The sequence below is a fragment of the Microtus ochrogaster genome, chromosome 7, assembly GCF_000317375.1.
Source record: "Microtus ochrogaster isolate Prairie Vole_2 chromosome 7, MicOch1.0, whole genome shotgun sequence".
NCBI lineage: Eukaryota > Metazoa > Chordata > Mammalia > Rodentia > Cricetidae > Microtus > Microtus ochrogaster.
In genome coordinates, this window is record NC_022014.1 from 74005181 (window position 1) to 74012878 (window position 7698).

A 7698-nucleotide genomic window follows, 5' to 3' on the forward strand; every position below is an offset into this window, starting at 1 on the left:
ACATCTTTAGATTTGTTATATCATTTTTCTTTTTATTCCCTGTATTTTTCTTAACAGTCTTGGTTATATAACATCTCAGCCTAGCAGAGATTAGAATCAAGTAATTCAACACAGCGTGGTTCCAGCCCGAGATATTCACAGCACACTAACATAAGAAAAATTGTAAAGTGAAGGTTTTCTCTGATGGAGAAAGAAGGTTAGGCAAAAAGTCTTACATACAGGGAGTCCAGTCATTTGCTGTAAGAAAATGATTCTCCTGTGCTCTGATGGGCCTGATGTGTTGCAGGTAAAAATTAGATAGCCTGAAGTAGTTATTATATAATCATATTGAATATACTAGCATGACTGTTTGCCCCTGCAACACTGTATTTGACATAAATTTTGCTCATGGTCTCATAGTGTTTGCTTCTAGTGATTCTGGATCCAAGGTGAGAGGGGGCATCATGGCAACAAGAGCATGTGCCATAGGCTACTCATCTCACAGTGAAAAGAACCAGAGAGGTGCAGAGACCAAAGACGGTGAGGTCCCACCTTCTAAAGTTTCTCTTTCTGCTAGCCAAGGACCATATCTTCTACAAATGAGCTACAGAGGACATCTCATATTCAAACTATAACACTGAGTCACTATGCAAGCCATTTTTTTAAATAAAGAATTTCTATTTCTTCTGTTCATTTCACCATGAAACTGACTTTCGTGGGGAGTAACTTGCACACTTGCCTAAGTGCAAAGTGACTAGAATATAGAAGTAAAATGACGTATCAATGAAGTTTGGAAATCTGGTTATGGATAGGTACAAACAAACATATGGGCTGGGCAGTGGTGGCGCAATACTTTAATCCCAGCACTCGGGAGGCAGAGGCAGGCAGATGGATCTCTGTGAGATCGAGGTCAGCCTGGTCTACAAGAACTAGTTCCAGGACAGACTTCAAAGTTCCAGAGAAACTCAGTTTCCAACATATGGAAAATATTTTAGTAGCAGAAACAGAGAAAAATAAGCTATATGAGGGGTAAGTTTAGAGTGTTATAATTCAGAGAAAATAATTTCCAACCATTCAAACTTCCTCAGAGAAGCTAGGATGCAAGATGCTGTGCTCCCAACTATGCCAGATCTGCCTCCTCCCTCCCCAAAGCATCTCCATTGTGGTGCAAAGCAAGGTTTATGGAGTACTTTCATTCTTGGACATAGAGACACTCAGTGAGGATGCAGTATTCAAAAGTTCACAAGCACACTTGTGATTTCATCAACATAGAGAGAGGTGGACATCACGGGTACATGAAGACATGAACACAAACAGGCAGCAAGGTTGCCTTGTGGTATGTTTTCAATATCCTCAATTCCAATGTATATGACAATGTGCTTTGTGGTTTTTTTTTTTTCTATTTTAGCATTGGGTCATTTAACTGTTTTACTTGTTTGTTGTCTGGCCTCTAAAGAAAAAAAAGTAAAAGAAAAAGAAAGAAAAACAAGAAAAGAAAATGTAAACACCTGGGGAAAAATATTGTTCCTTTGACTTTGTGCCGAGTAGTTATTTGTTATCTTAAAAGTCTGTCAATCAAGATCAAAATGAAGATTAAGTATGATGAGAGTGGTAAATAATATTAATTTTCAAGGACAAAGCAGCTTTCCAATAAAGATGCCATTCAATATTTAAAGTACCTCCTTAGGAGGCTTTGTCTAATATTGCATGTGTGTGAAGGAAAGATTTATGCTTCTAGTGAGACAGTCGCTCTCGGTGTCACATGGCCACGCACAATTGAATCTCTATCCAGAGTCTGACTAATATTATTAGATTATAGGTGGTTGCTGGAGAGGGAATCAGTGAGAGCATAACTGTCATTTCCTTGGGAAAAATTATTCCACAGATGGACCCCAACACCCAACTGCCACAGTACTCAATACTAACGGGAAGTGTGTGTGCGTGTGTGTGTGTTAAATAAGACCTGAGTCAGTCCAAAAAAAAAAAAAAAAAAAGAGGTATACTGACTAGAAAAATCTGTACCACTCACTGCTCCAAAAAAAGAGCATATTTATCAAAGCCAATGCTTTGGCAGCCTAGAGTTTTCCTAATAGAGACAAAGTGAAAAGGTATTTATTAATTAAAATGCACAGCTATGTTTTAAATGCAAGGGGGGGTATGTAAGTCTATCTATCATATACAGAAAGTTTTAGTCAAAATTAAATCTTTCATGTTTGTTTAACCAAACAATGAGGGGAAAGGTTTTACTAAGACTGGGAAATTGCTCGTAAAAATCTAATTTTCCTGAACTTTCTCCTCCAAGATAGCTACCTTGTGGCCTGTTATTCATCCAGTCTCTTGGGAGAGGAGTGAGAATAAAATCGGTGGTTGAGAGGCAGAGGCAGGCCGATCTCTGTGAGTTCGAGGCCAGCCTGGTCTACCAAGGGAGTTCCAGGACAGGCTCCAGAGCTACAGATGTGAAACCCTGTCTCGAAAAACCAAAAAAGAAAAAAAAAATCGGTGGTTGACAGAAAGACCAAGGCCTGTCTTTTATATGCCTCTACAGCTAAAAAATATAATACAAACAAAAGTATAGAATATTGTGCTCGTTTCTCTAATGATTTTCCTGTCTAATGAGGCTGTTTTGGCCTGTGGGTTATTCATTTTACTGAGTAGAATATGAAAAGAAAGCAACTGAAAACCAAGATTCTAGAAAATACTTGCCTTTTCTGGGTAGCAGAGTTATTTTAAACAGAGAGTCTTACCTGTGGGAGCCGGGGATGGGGGTGTTCATACAGTTTGGAAAATTCTTCAGCATATACTTATGCAATTAGTCACAACGCAGAAGAAAGAAAGAGAAAAAAATGTAAGTGAGCTGATAACTCTCTCTCTCTAGGCCTTGGCTAATGAAGAGTTACTTTATTCCCGGTCTCTGGATTTGGGCTACAAACTGGGTTCTATTATAGTCATCTTCATTGCAGATTTAATCCAAGCTATTTGTAAACAATACATGGCTTAATATATGATAAAGGAGACCTAGCTCCCTTGTGGGAGACAGTATCCCGGTATACAAAGTTTTAAAAGGCAACCCTCCATAACCGACTTGGTGTAAAGGCAGTCCCAACTAACGAAACACCACTTGGCTCTCAAAAAAACAGTCGCGGGGTTTGCATGACAAAATGAAAATCTATCCGCATTTCACCAGCACCTCCTAGGGGCCACATGAGGATATGAGACTAGGAGGAGGGTATCCAGCAGCAACTCAGAATTGGTCCTTTCCGTTCTCCTCTTGTACCCTGCTTGTACAACCAAGAATGAGAAATACTTCGTAGAGTCGTTTGGTGACTCAACGCAATCTTTAGGGATTTAAGCAAAAAGGTACGCGGAATGCTGTGGAGCGTTTGAAGCACAATCAGGAAGCCGGACTACAAACTCCGTGGAAGAGAAGAAAGACTCCTAAACGCTGTTCTTTCGCTATGACACCGTCGTACTCAGAAAAAATAAGCACTCGCTTTACACACTCAGATAAGGATTCATTTCTAAAAGGTTAGGGTGGAGGCGTAGTTAAAGCCGTAGCTGGTTTTTGAGGGTCTGCAATCTCTTGCCTTGTTGCTTGGGAAGGAGGGCTGGGAGGCGCTGGTGCGAGGGCAGAGCTGAGAGTCTGGAGGACTCTGTTCCAGAGAATTCATTACTCTCTAATTGCTCTGATTTTACATGAGCAGAGCGTGCCAGGCGGTGGTGGGGCGAGAGATCGAGGGCGGACAAGGCGAGAGGAACCAGCGGCTCCCTCCCTTCCCCCCACACTCTCCCCCGAGAAGCCCGGGCGTTTTCTGTAAGTAATTCACCACCTTTCGGGCAGAGAAACAGCCCAGTCAGACAAGCCAACGCTACACTGGTGCGCATCTAAATCTTGCTGGGGTACTGAGTGCGGGTCCCTGGACACTTTTCGCTGTTTAATTAGCGGATTACCCGCGAGTTGCTGTTGAATGCGCTGTGATTTCGAAGGTCTCTATGCAGGAGAAGGGATAGAGGGAGACGCACCCCAGTGATCATTCATTCCCTCCCGGTTGCAGGCGTCTTTCTCAGGCACGGGCACCTCCGAGGCCCTTACAGGAACGTGTACAGCCGGCCTCCACCCTGGAAAGAAACTGGGGCGCGTGGGTCTCAGAGACCCACTAGGAAGCTTTTTTGCCCAAGGCCAGGCTGCAATTAGGCAGCGGCCTGGCGGTTGAGCTTCCCACCTGTTGCTGTCCCCGCTGGGGCCGCCACTTCCTCCTCCCCAGCCCTGAACTGGACTCTCAGACCAGGCTAGGAAGCCGGAGGAGGTAGAGGAAGCCACCGCAGGTTCCCTGGCTGGCAGAGCTAGGGGCCTCGGGTGTAAAGATCCTCCCCCTCTCCCCGCTCCCGGTGGCGGTTCCCCGGGCTGGTGGCGCAGCCAGGTACTCTCCGATTGGCCAGCAGTGGACAGGAGGCGGAGCCAAGAAGGCCGGTTCTCACAAGGACCGCCTCAAAAGCTCCCAGGCTATCGCAGAGCGCACTGGAGCCCTGGCCAGCGCGCAGCCCTACCGGCGCCGGCAAGCAGGGTCTTGGGAATTCTCACTTGCTTCGGCTCACTCTCCTTCACAAAAACCACTGGACCTTACATGCTTCTGTAACCCCACTTCCACTCCATGGTCCCATGATCCTGTGCCAGCAACAGGTAAGGGCTTCAGTGGGGTTATTTTTTTGCCTTGCCTCTCCTCTCCTCTTTGCGTGTCTAGGGCAGTGGACTAGGGCCACAGTCCCCTACCCTGTTATCCCCACTGTTCTGGAGGTGCCCATCTGTCAAGCTGCTGTAATGATTTCCTCTGCAAGCTTTGGAGTCCCGGCTCACTGCCTATATAGTTTGTGTGCGCACCAGAACATCTTCAGAGCTAAAAATACTGAGACATGCTTGGAAGAGTTGAGCAATAGAAACAGATTTCTCTGCAGCATCTGTTTGTGCTCATAACTTCCAATGCACCAGCTGTAGCGAGATACTGGGCTGAGAGGCAAGCGCGAGCCTGAAGCGGATTCTTCCTCTTATTGGGGGTTCGAGGGAGGAAGAGAAGGTAATCAGGGATTGGAGGTCTGTCTTGAGCGCTGGTCTCTGACCGCGAGACTCAGCGCTTATTCCAGATCCTTGGCATTGTGTGTGGAGGGGGAGATAGAGTGTGTGTGTGTGTGTGTGTGTGTGTGTGTGTGTGTGTCGTTGCTTCGAATACAGCACAGAGTTCCAGAGTCAGAGCTCCAGAGTGAGCATCTCGAGTCTCAGATTCCTTTGCTGAGAAACAGAGTGTGAGCGTGAGCTGGATTTTTGCCTGAAGACCGAAAAACTTTCCCATCCTATGTCGGTTTGCCCTAAGCACTTTGCTATTCTTAGCGGTGTAAATTCCTCATTTGAAGACAGTGATAATGGTGTAAATTCCTCATTTGAACACAGTGTGGTTTTAGGGAAGCAGTGATCAAAGAGACACGATTTTGAAGGAAAAAAAAAAAGACTGCCTGATAACATGGATTCATTATGATGATTGGAGGAAAAAACAAGATAGGAAATGGGTCTGGTTCAGTCTGTCAGTGAGACTTGGTTGAGACTGTCCTTTCCAAAGGTTTCCACAAACTCCAAATATACCTGTCATGAAATACAGGTCTTACTTGAAAGCCCGTTTTGGTTAAGCGGAGACGAGGCTTGATATTTCCCTTTGTCGTTTATGGTCTCTTCACATTAATAATTAATAGGCTGTCATAGTTCCTTTTGGTAGCCAGCTCTGTGTGCCCTTTGGGTACCACACCACTTGTTCACCTCGTCTTGATCGCAACCAAGGCTTGGGTTGTTGTTTTAAGTTTTTATTTTTTATTCTACAGGAAAAAAAAAAATCCCCATGCCCAGGAAAGAGATAGGTTACTTCAAGTATGGTAGAAATGGTGACAGTTGAGGCCAAGGTCATTTCGCTTTCCTTTGTACTTAGAACTCCATATTGTGCTATTTTATTTCTACGTTATTGATATCGGTAAAGATATTTGCTGTGCACCTTTGTGAAATTACTTAAACAAATCAGTCAACACCTTTCAGAAATTCCTTATCAAAACTCCCTGGTCAATTTGTCCTTCTCTGACTTCTGAGAAGCCTAAAAGATTGACCATTGAACTTTGGACCATTTCAAGCTTTTTAAATGAGGTAAATTTTTGTTTACTGAACACAAGTCGTTCTTGGCATACATAAATGCCTAGAGTTGCCACAAACATTGCTGGGTATAAACGTGAGAGGCAGCACTCACGTCGATATAAATGGGTGTCTCCCCCCTCCACTTGCTCCCTCCCCCCCTTTCTGTTTACTGAGCTTCACAGAGGTTGCTCTGCAGCAATAGGATTCACATAGCAACTTGTGCCCAGAGCACTCTGGGACTGGTCTGCATGGCGTCAGCTGGGGAATAGCTGCCTAAACACTCATTAGCTGACTTCTCTCACCCAGCACCTTTTTCTTCGGCTATGTCCTGCCTTATCCCCGAAGCTTACATTTTCACTGAGAGCCAAGGACCCTCCTATGGGACACTGTGAGTCTCATTTTTTCTTCCCAAGTCCCTTTATCTAGTTTCTCCCATGCTCTACTGGAGCTATTTCCTATATACAAAACAATTCAGATTCCCTCACTTTCGCAGTGTGATCGATCTCTCCTTGCCCCTGTGTTTGTAATTTGTATCTCTCTCGCACGCTCGCTCTCTCTCCTTTAATATCTACCTAAGATTGAGGCACTGGACTATATTTTTCCATTGCTTATGCTTAATTTTGGATCAGCCTATAAATAGCCTTAACATGAAGCACACCACATGTGGCCTCTCGGTTTCCCAGAAATACTTTCTACCTCATTGGTTAAGGCTTGGGTGAAATGATTATTCATGTCCATTGAGTTTAGATCTGGTGTCTTAAACATTTGAGCTTAAAGGGGATTTGTATGTTACCCACCAAAGTCATTATCAGCTCTCTGGAACTATAATAGCCATCAAGGAAGCAAGGGTATCTAAATATATTACTAGTTTGCTGTTTTTCAGATAATTTCTGAAATAAAACTGCATGAAAGTCCTATTTTTTTTTTACATGAAAGTTTTTCCTAGATATTTATGAATTAGTGATTGCCATCGAGAAAGGAGAGGGCAAGAGAACTTTCTGCTTACTTGACATCGCTGGGACCTGAGGGCAGGTCAATTGCAAAAGCACAGCCAACTCTACAGACAGCGAGCCCGCCAGAGTACAGTGGGTTCTAGACTTCTACAGTTGTAACCAGCTCCTCCAGAGTCCGACAACAGATGACATGTGTGTGCACACATACAAACATTGCTGTTTGGGTTTGACAGGTAGTTGACATGAGGAAATTTTCCATTTCAAGGAAAGAAAGGGGCGGGGAAGTGGTTATTTTTTTTTTTCCTTTCCAGGAAGTACTGGTAAAACCTGAAAATGATGCGCCAGCATGTGGAACAAATTCTGCCATTAGCAATGGATATGAGACAATCACAGCCCCCTCAGTACAGGCCATTTGCAAGGCTCCAAGTGGGGAAAGCGATTCATAGGAAACAGCTATTGTGTGACTTGTGGAATTCAAACAGATGTCCTAGGATGGAGATGTTGGAAAGTCCTAATTGGGCCTTCAGAGTTCATGGGGTTTGTTAAGTTCTTTTTTTTTTTTTTTTTTTTTTTTTTTTTTTTTTTTTTTTTGTTTTTTTTTTG

At 43.8% G+C, this 7698-nt stretch overlaps 1 protein-coding gene across 1 annotated transcript in view; it reads left to right on the forward strand.

Moving 5' to 3' along the window:
- Positions 1-4484: 4484 nt before the first annotated feature.
- Kcnj2 (potassium voltage-gated channel subfamily J member 2) overlaps positions 4485-7698 on the forward strand; it is a 7633-nt gene continuing 4419 nt past the window's right edge. Inside the window, exon 1 of the mRNA XM_005350669.3 lies at positions 4485-4657. The gene's annotated coding sequence lies outside the window, so the exon portion shown is untranslated. The remainder of the gene's footprint in view (positions 4658-7698) is intronic.